The sequence below is a fragment of the Saccostrea cucullata genome, unplaced genomic scaffold (genome assembly GCF_032062105.1).
Source record: "Saccostrea cucullata isolate Sc308-1 unplaced genomic scaffold, CSIRO_AGI_Scuc_v1 ctg7775, whole genome shotgun sequence".
Classification (NCBI taxonomy): domain Eukaryota; kingdom Metazoa; phylum Mollusca; class Bivalvia; order Ostreida; family Ostreidae; genus Saccostrea; species Saccostrea cuccullata.
In genome coordinates, this window is record NW_026930872.1 from 12,438 (window position 1) to 32,507 (window position 20,070).

General features: G+C 31.2%; 1 long non-coding RNA gene across 1 annotated transcript; it reads left to right on the forward strand.

Moving 5' to 3' along the window:
* Nucleotides 1-14,350: 14,350 nt before the first annotated feature.
* Nucleotides 14,351-16,826, forward strand: LOC134230364 (uncharacterized). The gene is made up of 4 exons (XR_009984344.1): nucleotides 14,351-14,781; nucleotides 14,967-15,072; nucleotides 15,849-15,976; nucleotides 16,704-16,826. It is a non-coding gene; the product is annotated as an uncharacterized LOC134230364 (long non-coding RNA).
* The last annotated feature ends 3,244 nt before the right edge of the window (nucleotides 16,827-20,070 follow it).

Sequence of the window (20,070 nt, forward strand, 5' to 3'; positions counted from 1 at the left end):
AAGTATAATGTTTTAAATGCATTTAATTTGACTTTCTTAACCGACGCTCAAATTGAAATTCAAATGTCAGAGTTATTGTCAGAGAGATGGTCATAAACCGAACAGTTCTACAAATGTCAACAATGCACAGAAAACAAACACTGATCTCCTTAATAAAAGCACCATGATTTCAGACTTAGGACTCTTTGAAACTGGTTTGAACATCTCTCATCATTTACTCTAACAGCATATGGCATGAACTGCATTCTGTACAGGTGCAAATGTGCAGGGTTTCCTGGAAAAAAAAACATAAAATGAAATTATAGGCATGTTGATTGTAAATTTTGTAATACACATTTCATACACATTTAACATGTTTAAAATGTTTTTGATTGTGATTATCTTTAACATTTCATGTACAATTGGTTTTAATAATATCACCTTTTTCTCTCCCAAAAGTAATGCATTTAGAAATCATGAAAAATAAAATCTTATACTGCAACCTCAGTCATATAAAATTAAAAAAAATCTAATTTAACATAATTTGGTAAATGCAGATTGACAAATTTCCTTTCTCCATCAGTAAATACGATCAATAGACTGATGCCAATTAGTGTCATTCACCTTGTTTGTAAATATGCACCCTTATCTCTCTTCCATGTTTCTATCCCCCTTTTCCTATCTTTCCTTTACATTGGGCATTCATTCGATTCTTTATTGATGTTTTTGTACGATTACGGTAAAAGATAAATAATCTAAATATACTTACAGTTAAATGCCAGGGTCTTGGAGATAAAAATAAAAGATTAGATGTTTTTAATACTTTAAGAAAAAAGAACTATAATGTTTATTTTCTGCAAGACACACACTTCGTTAAAAGTGACGAAAAATTTATCCAAACACAGTGGGGCTATCGGGCATTTTTAAGTTCGTATAAGTCTAATTTGCGTGGTGTTGCTATTCTTTTTAATAATAATTGCGAATTAGATATCCACAAACATTTAAGCGATGAAAATGGAAATTACATAATAATGGACTGTACTATTGAGGGTATGAACTTTATACTTGTAAATATTTATGGGCCAAATTCTGATACACCCGTTTTCTATTCTAATTTGATGAATGAGATTGAAAAAATCTACATGTTGCAACAAATAATCATAGCAGGCGATTTTAACTTAGTTTTAGATAAGGAATTAGATTCCATGAACTATAAAAATTTGAACAATCCAAAAGCGAGACTGGAAGTTATAAATTTAATGGAAAATTTGAATCTAAAAGATATATTTCGTAAAAACTACGCTCAAGTTAGGCGCTATTCGTGGAGAAAAAAGACACCCTTAAAACAGGCTAGACTAGACTTTTTTCTTATATCTGAATCTTTGCTCCCTTCTGTTAGTAGTGTTCAATATGAAAACAGTTACAGATCCGACCATTCTCCAGTTGTGATGTCTTTGAAAATTAATGACTTTATTAAAGGTAAAGGATTTTGGAAATTTAACAATTCTCTTTTAACAGAAAATCTATATAAAAAAAGAGAAATTGTTGAAAATGAAAACTACAGCAAAAAATTGTCAGAATATAATGATATTCCAAAGCTGTCTTTTGAAGAAGCTCTAAGTATAGAGGGTCCTATAACAAAATCAGAGGTTCTAAACTTTCTTAAACAGATGAAAAATGATAAAAACCCAGGTCCAGATGGATTCACATGTGATTTTTTAAAATTTTTTTGGAGGGATATTGGCACATTTATTACAAGAGCAATCAATGACTCATACTTAAAACAAACTTTTTCCGAACCAAACAAATTAGGGGTAATAACATGTATTCCAAAAACTGGTAAGCCAAAACAATTTTTAAAAAACTGGCGGCCTATTAGCCTCTTAAATGTTGTATATAAATTAGCCTCAGGGTGCATTGCTGAAAGAATTAAAAAATTTTTAGATAAGCTAATACATGGGGACCAAACAGGATTTATTAAAGGTAGATTTCTTGGCGAAAATATTAGATTAATATATGATATTATGCACCAAGCAGAGTCAAGAAATATACCTGGTCTCTTAATGTTTATCGACTTTGAAAAAGCCTTTGATACCATTTCATGGAACTTCATAAATCAAACACTTTGTTTCTTCAATTTTGGTCAGTCAATTAGAAATTGGATAAAATGTTTCTATAATAATATAAAGTCCTGTGTTATTCGAAATGGGATAGTGTCTCAGTACATTTACCCTGAAAGGGGTTGTAGACAAGGTGATCCTATTTCACCGTACCTTTTTTTACTTTGTGCAGAGATTCTAGGTATTTTAATTAGAAAAAAATAAGGATATTAAAGGTATAACTATTGATGGTAAAGAATACAAGTTGTCACAATATGCAGATGATACATCTGTTATTCCTGATGGCTCTGCAAGCTCATTGGATGGAATTACAACAGTGTTAGATTATTTTGCATCAATCTCGGGTCTAGAAATAAATTTTTCTAAAACTAAATTAGTCTGGCTTGGAAGTAAAAAATTCTCAAAAGATGTTTTTCATCACTCAAGATGGAAGTTTGATCCCAGTACTACATCCTTTGATTTACTAGGTGTTAAGTTTTCTGTTGATTTACATGAGATGGTAGATATTAATTACAAATTAAAAATTGAAGAAATTAAAAAAAACATGTTACAATGGAAAGCTCTCAAACTTACTCCTATTGGAAGACTGACTGTAATAAAAACATTATTAATTCCTAAACTAAATCATCTTGTCCTCACTTTACCAAACCCTAATGATGATGTCATGAGTGCTTTCGAAAAAGACTTGTATAATTTTTTATGGAATAATAAAAATCATAAAGTTAAGAAAAATGTAATTATTCAAGAGCATAAATTTGGGGGCTTGAAAATGATAGACTATCAGAATTTTGTTACTTCAGAAATCTAGTTGGGTAAGGCGGGTTATGTATTCAAGTGCAAAATGGGTTAAAATTACTTGAAGCAGAATTGGGAATAAGTATAAATCATCTTTGGCTGTTTGGAATTGACTTTATTAAGAATCTGAGTAGTACCACGAAAAATAAGTTTCGGAAAGATGTTTTCTCTAGCTGGTGTAAAGTAAATCAGGCTAAAGCTATAGCAGATTTAAGTCCTCTCCAAGAACACATATGGCATAATCCAGGAGTTACCATTGGTGGCCAGTCAATTTTCATCAAAAGTTACTTAAATTCGGGCTTTGTTTTTATCAATGATTTCTTAGATTTAAATGGAAACTTTTACAGTTTTGATTTTATTCATTATAACTTGAAGGTAAATACAAACTATATTGAATATGCCGGACTAAAGAACAGCAATTAGAAAGAGACTATCATGTTTTAAGAATTATGAAATAAAGCCAATGCCTAGAACGATGCTTCCATCCAGCCTTGAAATTTTCTTAAAGAGTAAAAAAGGGTGTAACGATATGTATAATGTTCTTATTAGAAATAAAAAGGGCAATATAACTTCAGTTATAAAATGGAGTGTAAATGGGGAAGAATTTAGTGAAAAATACTGGGAAAAAATTTTTGAGCTACCTTTCAAAACAACCCAAGAATCAAAACTTCAATGGTTACAATTCCAAATCTTACATAGATATCAACAGTCTCGTTTAAAGTCATCATTTCGTAAATTCTATGGTCGATACAATGACCTTGTCAGCAAATACAATTTATCATTGAATATAATGCTGACTGACGTTTTTCATACCAATTGTTAGTCCATTATTTATACACTGAATTGACCACGGATTTTTTCCGTTATTTCCTGATTATGACAACGAGCACACAGCGGGTGTGACCGGTCGGCAGGGGATGCTCACTCCTCCATGGCACCTGATCCCACCTCTGATGACTTGGAGGTCCGTGTTTGCTCCGCTCCTATTTTATATTTTTTTTTATGGACTTTGATATTGAATACTGTTCGTTATTTCCATATCCTTCATAGAATAATTCCTACTAATTGCCATCTTTTTAAATTAAGACTTATTGATTCACCATTATGCTCCTTCTGGGAGAAGGATATTGAAACTATTGATCACTTTTTTGTTGAATGTTCTGCTGTAAAAGAAATATGGTTAGATATTGAAGAATGGATCTTGCAAAAAGTAAACAAGTCTGTTTGTTTTGATAGACAATCAATTTTATTTGGTAAATTTTTAAACAGAAACTCCTACAAGTTAGAAAATCTACTTATTTTGATCATAAAACAATATATTTTTGCTAGTAAGTATGCCAAAACTATAAAATTAAACATTGAGACTTTGAAAAATGTTATTACTGAAAGAATTAGAGTAGAAAAATTTCTTTTGTTAAAAAACTGTAAATATGACGAATTTGAAAGACACTGGCAGGAAATATTTGAAAAACTTAAAAATTTTCTTTCCACTAGCCATTCAATTAAGTGTGTGCCCTCTCATCTCTCTCTCTCTCACTCACTTTCTTTCTCTCCCCCTTTCTCTCCCCCTCTCTTTCCACATAAACTTTCACACTAGCTTCTATTATTATTTTTTTGTTTCTGTTTTTTGCTTTATTTGCATATGTATTTATGTATTCGTCTCTTCCATATTTGTGTAATTTGTGTGAAAGTTAAAATAAACTTCTCAAAAAAAAAAAATCAGGAAGAGTTATTCTTCTTGTCTCATTAAAGCCTTTTACCTTTTGTGACATGAAAATAAGACACAAGTAACATCTTTTGAAAAAGCTTGCCAGACTGAATCAATCAATATCTGCGCGAGAAGGGATACACATTTGGAGCAATAGCTTTGTGGGTTTAAAATATGTACTAACTATCTATTTTGAAAACCTTGTATTTAACTTGTAGAAAAAAATCATTTCTACACTGCATACTAAATAGTTGTTAATATTCTCTTGGTGTTTTCCTCAGGTGGAGCGGTCTGCCCTTGGATTTAAATTAATTTCAAGCTGCATTGCAACACCTATTAGAAAATCTGTTATCAAATCATGAATTATAAACATTTTAAAAGATAGATATCATTTGATACACACTTTGCTAGATTGTATTTTGTCCACTGAGGTAAACAGTAGTAATGTGTGTTCATCAATATTTTTGAGTTAAATCAAATAAAGAAAGTGGTATCTCGGTAAGATTTCTTTATTATTTACACAAAACTGAAATACGTATTAGAATTTTAGTACATATTTAACCTATTAAAACCTTAAAAAAGCAAATCATAATGCTCGGGGGTCATCAGAATGATGCGATATTGAACACGTCCAGCACAGGCGTTAATCTGAATACTGATACTTAAAAATATGAGGAAATGTTTTAGATATATAATAAAGGAATTATTGAACTTATATTAGTGAATATTGGCACAAGTTGGCTGAACAAATACATATAGCCATGAGTCCAATAACCCTATAATATGAATACAAATATTGTTTACATTGCTGAGGTTTTATACTTTGGTTTTTGTAGGATCAGTTGTAAAGATAAAGATGATTATTTATTTATTGAATTTTAAAACCCGCTGAACCTTTAACCTTTAACAAAGTTTTTAAATAGTTTGAATATCTTTTATGAAGTAAACCCTTGTTTTTACCAACATAAATAAGTTCACAAAAACTAGACAACATTTAGTAGATAGCGTCATAGTAATTTAGTTGATGCAAAATTTAGAATTTGAACCAAATAAAATGTAGAGTTATCTCTCTTGTCTTATAGAAGCTGTTTGTGACACAAGGAAAACCGCATAAATTAGCGTTATGCAAGTGGCTGGAAGCAATCTTTTTTTTTTAATAATTGAACAGATACAGTACACGTAAGGATGTGAATGGAATTTCACAACTTATTATTTTTTTAAATCATTTAAGAGTGAATCAATAGAAAAATAGGTAAAAAACGTTTATAAACTTGATTTTTTTTATAAATACATGTACCTATTCATGAAGAAGCGATATCTATTGCATGTATATATAAGAATACTAGTATCTTATCAATGACATTGTATAAGTTTTGATAATATAACTGATTAAAACGAATTTTATAAGACTTTCTTCCATTCCTTACAACATTGTGCTATTGCCATTAAAGACAAATCATGTTTAATTAGTCAAAATGAGAAAGGGTGAAAGGACGGATATGGAGATAGCGAAAAGTATCCAATCCCAAAGTCCATAAAACAATACAAAATAGGAGCAGAGTAAACACGAACCTCCGAAACATCAGAGGTGGGATAAAATGTCATAGAGGAGTGAGCCGACCGGTGTGTCCTCCTTGTTGGGATCTAACGGGAAAATCCGTCGTCAATTTAGTGTATAAATAATGGACTAACAATTGGTATGAAATTGGTACCGCGTTAGATTACCATTAACGTTTTTAAGTAAAATATCCAAGTATGAAACAGATGTGTCTCAAGCTCACCAGAATGTATCGTATCTACGTAGGAATAGAAATTACCATCGTCGATTTAACTAACTGTCGAGTTGAATGTCACAGCAAATGTTTCTTCTTTCACGTATAGGATTTTGAAAAGAATTCTGCCTCATATGAATATGAAAACTTTCATTCAGCAGGTTTTTTATCTAAGTGAAGAAAAATGGGTGTCAGATATAAATGCTTACAGCGACGATATTTACCAATTTCTATAAATACTTTCGTATTACAAGTGCAGCTTTGTGAATGACTTAAGGAAAACAGACATAAACAAAATGAATTTAATTAAATACAAACATTGACACATGTGTCACAGGTGGTGAAAAATCAAGTCTCAACCGGGACTCGAACCCAGGGCCTCTGGCGTACCGTGCCATCGCTCTAACCAAGTGAGCTATTGAGACCCGATATATTGACTGACTTTCACGCATCTGTGAACCCGGTGACATATTCCCACTCTTTGTAGGAATTCGTCCTCGAATTCTACGAGTTAAGGAAATGCTGTGAGGCATGTTCCAAGGAAATAATGGGTTTTGTACGTTGGGCGCCAAATGTCACAGGTAGTGATAAAACAAGTCTCAACCGGGACTCAAACCCAGGGCCTCTGGCGTACCGAACCAGCATTCTAACCAACTGAGCTATTGAGACCCGATATATTGACTGACTTTCAAGCACCTGTGAACCCGGTGACACGTACACATTCAAATCTGTTTGAGAATGATTTATTTATTCAATGAAACACAGGGATTGACATTAACTTAAAGTTATCTAGAAATCAAAACGGTGCAATTGATTTTTTTTTTTTCGTCTATTCAGTTACACGAATCATTGAGAAAATTTATATTGATTACGACAGTAGATATTGTATGAATTATACTCTTTTATACTCAGCTGAAATCAACACTTCAGTTGAATGAATTTTAATTCTGACCTACATTGCATGAACTTACTCTTGATAGCTGTTTAAGGTAGGACAAAACACCCGTGGATTCTATTTTAACCCATTTCTTAAATATTACTGGAGGAAAAAAGAATAATATTACTATATTGACAATAACGAATGATCCCTGAAAGAAAAATAATAAGTTTTGGCATATTTGCGTTATATTTTGTGAAAAAATCAGAGAAACCTATATACTGGTCACTTGTGAGCTTACATTTTGGAATGAGTTTGCGCTATCTAAGTGCAATAAACAAGCATGTAACAGTCTGTTATAAAATGCAGTGCTACTTTTGTTCCATAATTAATAGAGGGGTGATATTTGGACACGTATATAAGGAGTCTCTATTCTTTATGTACTACAAAGGTCAAGGTCATATCAAGAGGTCAAAGGTCAAGTATTTTGACGTCATCTACTGAATCTTTAAGTTTTTTTGCCATTGATTTTTTTTTTAATAGCCAAAATATCTGAAACCATCGGTTCAATTTTCTCTATTTTTACACATTTTATTCTAGGACCCATTTGAATAATTCTGTTGATTTTTTGTAAAAATTAAATTATACATTTTCTGTTAAGAAAACTTAAACTGTCGGATATTTACAGAATTTATGAGAATTTTCAGTTTCTGAAACAATGTATGTTCTATTTTACTTAATATTTTACCCAAATTTTCCTGTATCAATATGACTTATTGATTTAAAGTAACAAAAAGGTTGTCTTTATGAAAAGTATCACACAAATTTGTAATAGATCAATAGAAAATTCTAAAATAAGGCTTATTCTCAAGTATAATGTCTGATTTCACAATCTTCTTACAGGGGTCTGATTGGCTATATTTCAGACTATGTGGGCAATAAATGTGCGGTTGAATTTCTTTCATATCATATATAAAGAGAGATTTTGTATCCAAGAACAAAATGTCAAAGTTTCAGAAAAATTGAATTTGAGGAAAAATTTGACCTATCTATTTGGTCCTACCTTAAGTAGCAAATCAGACACAAATGTATTGACCTTACTATTAGGTCTTATAAACTCTGTTTGAATACAAATGATGAATTTCTGTTTATTATATATTAAGTCAGTATTAAATTTTATTGCAACACATACCGAAGGTTACATTTTTATGTTTTCTGTCAATGTTTAAAAAAATTAATTTGTTTTTCTTTATTTCCTTTAAAAAAATTGCTGAAATACATAAACGGTTTTAACTTTAATATCAAATTATATATTTCAATGAAATAGGTAAATAATTCAAAGTAATACAATTGTTCATTTGCTTGCATTTACTAAATTCCAAAGCCATCAGTCTTGAAGTGTTTTTGTATACATATGATTGAGGATAAAACATATACTGGATGTTTAATTAGTCAAGTGTCTGTTGTAATGCCAAGTTATTATTCATGTCTGGGTTTTTTTATATTTTGGTGGGAACTTTCTTTTCTCAAAAACATTCTTTATTTGAAATTTAGCAGTATATAAGACGTACGGGTTGTAATATTTCATCACCAACTGAACACTAACCACAAAAACTATATATTCACTAAAAGAATCAAGTTCATTTGAATTTAAAGTCCAATTAAATACTTACAAAATGAGTATTAACAATTCGTTGTGATTGTAATAATGAAATATGGAAATAAATAACTCCTGTTCAAGCTCAACTTCATTAAAATTACACTTATCGAAAGCTGACAATTCATTCTGAAAATAATAGTCGAACAATTAATGTCAAATCACATATTTACTATATTTACTAGGGGTCAAATTGTTGTTGTTTGAGAAAAATATATAATGATTCACGGAGATTTTTTTTGTGTATGAAGAATTGATCATATAAGAAACAGATATGTCAGACTGAAAGGTATTTTATAATTTGAATTTACTGGGAGATATTGAGTCAAAATATTAAAGAGGCAGCTATTATAGATTATTGATTATATTATCTAATTGAGGAGCATAATGAGTTTACAACAATAGCGCAAGGAAGCTCTAAACACAGGCACAAAGTTTTTTGGACTTGGAGAAAATTACATCGTATAATTTTTCGCATATTGAGAAAAATTTATTCATTTTCAACTTAGATTTACATTCCTTTATTCATAAAAAAAATTAATAATAATTCACTTTGCTTAAATAAAGACACTAATGTTTTCTTTATTTGAGAGTTACTGGAAATAATGAATTTATTTACTTATTATCCGACCTACATAGTCCTAGCATATTTATTCTATTATTCATTGTGTAATTTATTGTAATTATTTTTTTATCTCTACTTCTGAGGACGGATCTCTCTAACAATATTAGCTACCCTATAACTTTTCGGTGTTCTGTGTCTAGAACTTTCTTGAAAATTCTGTTGGAAGGCTGTGCATCTGTGAATCAGCTTGCGTGTTACTTTTAAAAAAGAACATGCTAGAGATTTTTAGAGATGGTCTGAAAGCAGAAGTTTCAAGAAAAAGAAGAAATTAATTTTAGCAACATTTATGAAAAAGCAACAACGTTCACAAGCGACACTGGCAAAAGATAAAATAGGCTAAGACCCCATTACGTCCACTATTTTTTGGTCTTTTTTTTATAATAATGCAACAATTTATCAATTAAAACCTGTTGTCATTCCTGATTTACAAAAGTAGTATTGGTTTTCATTTACTTAATACACAGTGGGCTCAGAAAAATCTGCAAACGTGTAAATTTCCTTTTTTTATTTTTTGCGAATTTTATTTAGGAAAACAAAGTGCACAAGATTGCCTATCTGCCAAATTTATATGCATATATCACACTTATATCATCTATTTATATCAGATGCGTTTTATATGTAAAAATGTCATATTTTTCGAAATGAAAACTCAAATTTTACGGAATTCCGACAGAATTGAGAAAATTTGGTAAGACATCACAATTATTCACCCTCTTATGGCCACTGTTTAAGATTAAAATGCTAAATAAAAGCTAGGTTTTAAAACAATCATTATTTTTTGTGCTTGACTACAGAATATCAAAATTGTTACTGTTTTTGTTTGTACATCATATACATATAGATCTTTTTAGGAAATGAATTCCTTAATAAAAAAAATTGATTCATTTAGTCTTTGTGTTGGCCAGCAAAAAAAAAAAAAAAAAACTGCATAAAATTCTATGTATGTATGTTTAATACATCACTAATTAAACTTCTGACAAAACAATCAATGTAAACAAATAAATTTCTTCATATCATTATTTATACTTTAATTAAGAAGACGAACATTTTCAAACGTAACATTACATTAATAAAATAATGACCCCCACCCGTAGAAAAAAAAATCATCTTTTGTAGTAAAAAGAACACCAGTGGTAATTATTTTATTTGTAGATCCCATAAAAAATTGACCCCGTTGTAATATGAACTCTTTTAGAGTTATCTAGAATTCCAACGATTAAATTTATGAAAAGAATCAGATCGACCACATCGATAATTCATTTTAGGATTTTAAAATGCTAATGGGCAATGGCTCATTTGATAGTCGTGCAACCTGCATTAGACTTTTATAGAGCCCGACATGTCCGCATTAGCCAAAAGGAGAGAACAGATTTCCAATACCAGCATTGGCCCTTCTCTAGTTGTGCAATACCTGCATTGGCCAACAAACTACAAACCTGTATTAACAAATTGTTTTGACATTCTTGCATTTGCTCAATAAAAAAATCGTCAAAGCTTTTCATGTTTATTCACTTTCCTCGGCTTAAATAAATATTTTTAATATATATATTTTACTAAAATTATATTTGCTTTGATATTTAGCACAATTTCTTTTGCATATGTAATAAAAAAAACACAAATCAGAATGAGAAAAATAATTGCGAGCAATTGAAAGGACATCATGCTATTGCTTCCTTGACTACTTACCTGGCATATAATATGATTTTGGAAATAAGTGAATAAAACCCTAACCTTTGTTTTGATCTCCTTTAGATGTCATAAAAAACTTCATTTGTAAATCGATTTAATTATTTTCACAATGGTAAAAAGAAGTCTTTATTTTATTTTTTTTATTTTTTTGTTGCCAGAAGTCCAATCAAGAATTAAAATAATTTAGATAAATTTAATATCCCACTAGTATTCTAAACTCATATCAAAAAAGTATTATTAAATGATAACATGGATATATAAAATCTTTATACAACATATTGTCATAGATACAAAACATTTTGTTTAATGAACCATAGAGCATTATGCATCTTATAAATAAAAATCTCAGAAAATATTTTACGAAATTCCAACAGAATGGAAAAACTTCCTAACCCTCTTTTGGTCTCTGTGTCTCTGTGTCTGACAATGCCTGCTTTGCTAAAAGGGAGAGAAAAGTGTTCCAATACCTGCATTGGTCCTTTGACAGTCGTGCATCGGCCAACATCTTACAAAGTGTCTTAAGGAATTGTCATGTAATTCTTGTATTGGCTGAATGATAAAAGTCGTCACTGCATTGATAGTTTTGATAGTTTTTTTTTCAATTTTCTTGTTCTATCAATACATTTTGTATTCTTTAAAAGCCAAGTTACACTACTTAATTACATTTAGCACAATATTGACTGCCTGTGTGATTAAAATACAACACAAACCAGAATGAGAAAAAATGACAGATATTGAATGGACAGAACGTTATCCCTTCTGCGAATACTTATATATAATTTTGGAAATAACACCGCATGAAAATTCGGCTTTACAAAACAAGTAAAGATAATGTAAATTTATTATTTACAATGCCTTTAATTGGCTTTTCTGAAAAAAGTCAAAGTTGGAAAAGGTCACCTTTACATTAACTTTACATATACTTAAATATGATGTAATGTCCCACATTGTCTTGACTTTACAAAAGAGTAAAGTTAATATTTACAACCATTAAACACCATATTTAGGATATATTAAATCCGATAATTACAGATCTTAAATTTAATTAAATACCATCTTAAATTACCATAAAAGTTAATAATTTCTGTTTTCCATTCTAGTGAATAAAGCCTTATGCAATTTATAAATAAGATTTTTCTTCCAAGTCGATACTGCGGAAGTCTGGACATCATAATTAATATATACAAAGTAACAAAAAGTTAACTTTAACTTTGTTTATTACATTTTTTTTTTACAAACATAAGATCAAAAACATCAAAATTCTTGACAGTATATGTTGCCCACATCCTATCCTGCAAATCACATACACATAAATAAGTATCGAAGACAGAGTACATTTCACGAAAATGTTTTTCGTACGTGACATGTTTTATAATAAAACCAACTGTAAATTCTTGAATTTAAAGTTGTGAATCAACATAAAACTACTATATGTTCCTCTATCTTGTGGATATTGGTTTCAGTGGAAATCAATAACTGTCAAAATGTATTTGTCACATCTTCCTTTTCAGAGTCCAAAACTTTTCTTCCCATGCAGGCATTCTTCTAATGCTTTTCCTGAAAGAAAAAAAAATATATAAGTATGTTTTCAGTGCTATGCATAAGTATGAATATTTTCAAAGGCATCTGTTATCAGAATTCACAATATCATGATTAATAAAACTAAAAACAATGCACAACCTAATTAATAAATAGAAAGTTTATACATGACCTTTAACCTTAAAAATAAAAATTGTATTAATTTAATAAGATGAGTGGACCTCTTATTATTGACATATTATATGAAGAATCAATGGGTTAGGTCATGTATCCCTTATCACAAAAAGCCTAATGCCTAAAATTACAATTTGAGAATTATGTACTTTTTAAGGGTACTTATCACCATCAAAGAATAAATCCCTGAAACATAACGAAATGATAGGTTTTCCTGACTACTCAGTAGTCTGTTTACAAAAAGAACAAAATAGTGCTACATATTTAGCTTAGCTGTACATGTGTACAGAATCATACTCAAGTTATGGTTTAGGATATAAGTACCTTTTTCCCAAATAGCATGTTTCTGCTCATGAACTTTTTCCCGATATGGAACAGTAAAAGGACTTTTGGTGAGAGTCCCTCAAATTGAAGATGACAATCATGCTGAAATAGAATTCATACAGTGATTAACATTTCATACACCTGGAAAAATATATAGTCAATCTTTTTATTAAAAATTATGAGTGTGAAGCACACGGTCACCAAAGAATGAATTGATTTTGAAAATTCATACACGATGCAATCACAGTTAATAGCTATGAACTGCCAAACACCCTTTCTTTATCAAGAATACTTTAAAATTAAATCTAAACAATACTTGCCATCTATAATATGAAACTTGAGAACCCGCCTCTTCTTCATGGCAGATCTTTTAATTTTCTCATGGTAGGCTGAGTAGCTTGAGCCTATACAAAAGAAACTGAACATTTTATATGAATACATTTGACAATAATGACTCCCGAGCAAGTCAAGCACTAAATAATGTAAATGTTTGTTCAAGTAACATTTCACGATACTTATTGATTTTTTAAAAATGTGCTTGTACCAAAGAACTTTGGGATCCTCAATCATGTTTTGTCATCTTCCTTGCCCCGTCTTGATGTTTTCCCTTCAACAATCTGCATACTAATTTCACTCAACCTGTATTTTAACAAAATGGACACAGTTAAAATACAAAATGTTATAAATAAAATAAACTTATTTGTCAATTTCGGAGTTGAAACTCTCCGCCAAGGCATAAATACATCTGTAACTTAGTTTTATGACAACCGATTGTGAATATTCTCAGTAATTAGCAAAAACCCGGTTTCAGTTTCAAATTCCCGGCCCGGCTCAGTTTTAAGTACCCATTTTAGTCCCACTCCAGAACTGTTTTTCTTTGTCTTGTTTAATATTCCAGAGACATACACCTTTACAGAATAAACTAAAACCCATATACATTTAATCCCCAAATTATCAAAATACTAATCTAACATTTTGGCAGTAAATAACATATACAGCGAAGTTTTGCCTGACTTTCATTGTTTCACTACATATATGCACAATGTACTGATCTATGCTGTCAAGACAAGAATCTCCTTAAATGTAGATGAGGTTTCAAAAAATTACCACAGGTTGCAAACTTCGTCAAAATAGCGATGCAGACCCGCTCCACTTGATTTGAAATGATTGGCTATTCAACCGAATACACAGTGCCATATTTGGGTTACTTATCAGAGTAGATCGTTCGTTTTAAATTCGAGAAGAGTTTACATATTACTTGAATGAAGAGGATAACATAATACTGAGCTGAAAATTGTATGTAAAGTATGTTTTAGTAGTTTACAATACAGACTGTAAATGTGTGGGAGATTTTACTGATATTGAAGCTTGCAAACAAAACCAATAAACGTAGGACTTATTCACGGCAATGTATGGGAACCAGTCTAAAAGGCAAAGAAAATTCCGCCAAGTAAACAACAAAGAAAGGGATTTGGGATGTTGTCAGTTGTATGTATACATTCTGTGCGACGGTGACTGCAAGGTAATACATGTGTCTTATTTGTTGCGAATAATTCGTTTCATTTTATAATGGAAATTTATCCGTCCCAACACTGGCAGAAATATAATTATAATCTGACTTCAAAATTCCTTCCTCTGTTCCCCCAAGTACATGTAACACTCTTCGCTCTCATTTTTTTTTTAATTTTTATTGCATATTTTTTGAAGAAAAAAGGAATGTGGAGCTAATGCATGCTGCTAAGGATGGAAAGGTCTTGTGTTTATTGGTTGTGCCTAAGTCACCAGTCACAGGTGTACCTTATTTCCATTTTAGGTAATGTTAGCTGCAGATCTGTAGCTCTCCGAAAAAAATTATTGATAGACCGGAGAGCTACGGTGCCACCCATTGAAAAAACTGTATATTTATTGCGCACAAAAAAGTGCGCTCGATTCTTGATTAATTTTTCCAAATTCTTACCTCAATTGCAAAAAATGGAAGATTTCAAAAAATTACTTTCTCCTGTATCAAGTTCTCTCGTAGTTGACATCTGAACGAAGCATATTGGACCGAATTATCTTTGAAACCAAAATGGCAGTATAAATAAGCAAAATATTCGATGATTACAATATCAGGGCCAGGAGGACTATTAACAACGATTATGAGGAATCTTTTGTTTTTGAAAGAGTCAAAGAATATGTAAGGAACACACGGTTAGTAATATTTTGAGATTACAGCTTTAAAAACATGGAGAAATAAATCGAGAACCGAGCGCATTTTTTTTGTGCGCAATAAATATACAGTTTTTTTCAATAGGTGGCTCTGTAGCTCTCCGGTCTATCAATAATTTTTTTTCGGAGAGTTACAGACCTGCAGGTAAGGTAATGTCTTTTGAGTTTTTTTAAGTAGAGGGAACAATGCATTTTTCATTCAATATAAATGTAAAATTCTAGAGATAAATTTTTTTTTTCACCATTGCTGGATACTCACTACATGATTTTATCTAAAGAAAAGTATTTAAATTATTTTCTCACATTTTTTGAAGAGTCCGGGTATGATGAAGAGATAATTCATTTTTTATTCAAAAATTTATTTTCCATGCATTTGTACAGGGAGTCTATATATATTTGAGGTGAGCGGCAGATTTAATTTTGAAGATGGGTGACTTTCAGATGTTGTGATGAAGATTGTTGAAAGGGATTATCAGCATAGAACCATTCCATATGAATGTGCAAGTCAGGTGAGGATTGGGCCTAAAAAAAGATTGTGTTTGTTTCCTGTAACCCGACCGACCCGTTCAAATTATCCCTGGGTGGATTTTTTTCCCCTGACAAATGGCAAAACTTTGTTTGATCAATCAGCTGATTCCATTTATTAAATTAAAACAATAGCTTGTAGCTAAATTTGAGACATAAAATATGTCAACCTAGTTTACATTTACCTTAAATATAAAAAGTAATCATTATTGTAACAACAGTTTCCCCCTACAACTATCTGAAGTTTGTTTTCTGCCGCTAGACAGCCATTTTGGATGCCATGTTGGGTGTCCACTGTAAATATAACATCTGGTATTTCAGTCTGGGGATGTTTCATCATTCATAAGCAAAAAAAAAATTCCTACCTACCGACCCTTGATTTTTTTGGAATGTTACAAAAACAAACTTATTTTTTTTAAGCCTTAGACTTCAACATGTAATCAAGAAATGTTTATATATTGCTTAGCTTAGTGAAAGCACGCCACATACACTTTAAGTATCTCAGTAAGTTTCATGGATATTACAGATGTATCACTATCATATGTTTGACATTGAGTCGCATTGTCTAAATTTCCATTATGTTTAGTTATACATGTTTTAAGTTACTTACTTGTCTTCAAAAGCTTGTGCTTTAACATCAATAGAAGTAATGAAAACCTCTTTAAGAATTGTATTGTTTTTCTTTATAATTTTGAAAATGATTATCATTAGGACTTGTACAACACCTGAGTACCTAGATGACTGTTGAACTAATTGGTGAACAAGAAAAGATGTCAGAGAGGGGAATCCAATACAGATGTCATGATCAAGAATATATACTCTTATCAATGATATGATCAAGAATATGTAAATTTGTAAAGATTTAAAATGTCTTATCTATAAATTACTCTTTATTACTTAATTGTTCACACATTATCATCTACACTTATGCTATAAATCTTATCTGTATATTAATCGCCCCTGCTGATTGTAATGACCTGTGTATTGACTTCTGATCTTAAGGATCTTGTAATGTGCTCCTGATAGTCAGGAACGGATCTTGAGTATATATATATAGTGCGACAGAATTTTAGAATAAGATAGAAAATGAAAATATAGAAGACTTAGTAGATAGAACTGTTAGAGATAGATAAAGTTACTCACTTACTTGGACTATTACCTAATATTTCTTGGATTTATATGTACATGTGATTGTTTTACTTGGATTTTATTTTTTTGTGAATTATTTTTCCTGAATGTTTCTATTTATGATGTGCTGTGTAAGTAAACTGTAGACTGGAATTTCGGCATCTATTTTCAAGATCTGAGGAACAAGGATAAATCAATTTATTCATGCAAACTGACATTATGAAATGTGTTGTAAGACCGCTCGGTGCGGCGCTACAAACTAACTAGGAAATATCTTGGAGATTTATAGATGAACATGCAAGCATTCATGATTTTGAATGTTATTCAGCCAGAGAGATTTTCCAGAAATTTAATTTTCGGTACAGTAATTTAAACTGGATGTGTAATTTTCAGTACAGTTATTTAAAATGAATATGTTACTTATTATGATTGTCAATTTCTCAACAGGACATAATTGTAGTTTCTTTATACGATCACTCTTGCAGAACAAAACACACAGGACTTTTTTTCTCTGTGTGCATCATACACTTGTAAACGTTTTACACCACCATGTTTACATATTTTACATTGATGACATGTAAATCGAGCACACACATGAAAATGCGTATATCTGGATACATGCAAACATGCATCTACCATAACCTATTACATATTTTCCAAGGTGTGTGAAGTCGAACACATACATGAAAATGTGTGAAGCTGGACACATACACAAATACACATGCATCTGCCACAACCTATTACATATTTTCCAAGGCGTGTGAAGTCAAGCACATACATGAAAATGTGTGAAGCTGGACACATATGCAAACACACTAACATATACCACAGACATAAAAACATAATCTAAACTAAGTCAAGCACAGACAGGCTCACTGGGTGAAGCTGGACTCATACATGATCTCATGCATTTTGCAAACTGCATCCTCACATATATTCTAATAGATTTTTCACCATTTTTTTGGTTTGTGAATATGTAAAATGCATCATTCTGCATTACAAGTTGAAGATGTTATTAGCCTGTATATAAGCGCAGATCAAATATCCTTTTATGTATTTTTTTTCACATTTTAATTCAATTTAAACTGCAAAGTTTATTTTATATATGTACATGCACCATAAAGAATAAATAATATTGTACTGATATTATATTTTAAAGTGAAATGGGACCTCCATTTCATTAAGCAGAAATGTGAAATTTATATTATCATCTGTAGTTAAGGCTACATATGGATGTTTCTATGCAAAATATCTAATTAAATTGCATAATTGCTCTATTTACTGAACAGAAAATGTTAAGACCTGTTTTCTTATACAATCTTGGTACCCACGACATGCAATAGCCAGTACACATTATGATGTCATATTATGACGTCATAGAGCTCTACTACACAAGTTTTTAAGAAACATCAGCAAAATCGCTTCGGCGCAAGTCCTTACTTTGTTTTACAGAAGCCAGGTATATAAAGACGCAGGATATTCCAAGGATTTACAATATTGCTGCACAAATGTCGACACTGCCATGTTTAATTCGTCAAAATGAGAGAGAGAGAAAAGAAGGATTTGGAGATAACGAACAGTATTCAATCTCAAAGTCCATAAAACAATACAAAATAGGAGCAGAGTAAATACAGACCTCCAAAACATCAGAGGTGGGATCAGATGCCATGGAGGAGTGAGCATCTCCTGCTGACCGGTCACACCCGCCGTGTGCTCCTTGTTGGGAAAAAAGGAAAAAATCCGTCGTCAATTCAGTGTAAAATAATGGACTATTAATTGATATCAAAAACGTCAGTCAGCATTTGTCTCAATGATAGTTTGTATTTGCTGATGACGTCTCCATATGAGTGAAAAATTCTCGAGAGGGACGTTAAACAATATACAATCAATCAATCAATCATATTTGCTGACAATATCATTATATTTACCATAAAATTTTTACGTAGAGCAACCTCTTGCGTATCAAATCAGCTGAAATATATATATACACTCCGTATGCAGGTTATAAAGGTATGTTGCTGCATAAGTAAGGAAAGTAGACGATAGAAAAGTTAAAGTCATTTATGTATCTAAATGACGAGTTGAAGGTCACAGCAAGTGTTTCTTTTTTTCATTTCACGCAATAGATTTACCACACATTCTGCTTCATATGAATATTAAAACTTTCATTCAGCAGGTTTATTATCTTAGCAAAGAAAATTGGGAGTCACTTCCATTAAATACACGGGTGTCAGGTATAATGCTAGGGCTATTCGATAAGTAATGTTTTCGGTTCTCAGAGGGAAGCAAAAACCGCTTTTCAATTATCTAGTCTTCATGATTTTACTTATTAATCTCTTTTGATTAAAACACATGTCCGTTACATTTTTTATCCAATTTCTGATTGTTTGTAGAACTCATCTTTGGGTATGACCCTTAGTATACTGGAAAATGGCAGATCCAACGATTTCCTGGACTTGTTTCTTTCTTCTGAAAGGTGTTTTTTATTAAGTTTGGAAATAGAAACAAATCAAAAGGTCAAATATCTGGCGAATATTGTAAATGTGAAAAAAACTTACAATCTGTTTATCCCGAAACCCCCCTTACTCTTCCAGGCGTGCGGGTTTGGACGCTGTCATGAAAATTCATTGTAAGGGATTCCTGATTCTGGGTCCTTCCTCTAATAAACCTTTCGATTTGTTTGCAAAACAACTGCTTTTTAGACTCTTCCAGAAATTAAACTGTCTCCCAGATTATGAATTTGAACAACAATACCACTGATACTGATAAAAATTGCATAAAAATCTGTCTTTGTGGTCTTGCATGCCTTTGCCCCTTTCAGTCCTTCGTCATTTGTATCAAGTACATCTTATGGTAAACTTTGTTTTAAGGATTTTAAGCTATAGATCTAGATTCATGTTCCAATATCTGAATATAAATCAAAAGTGGATAACTACAATTACTGATATTT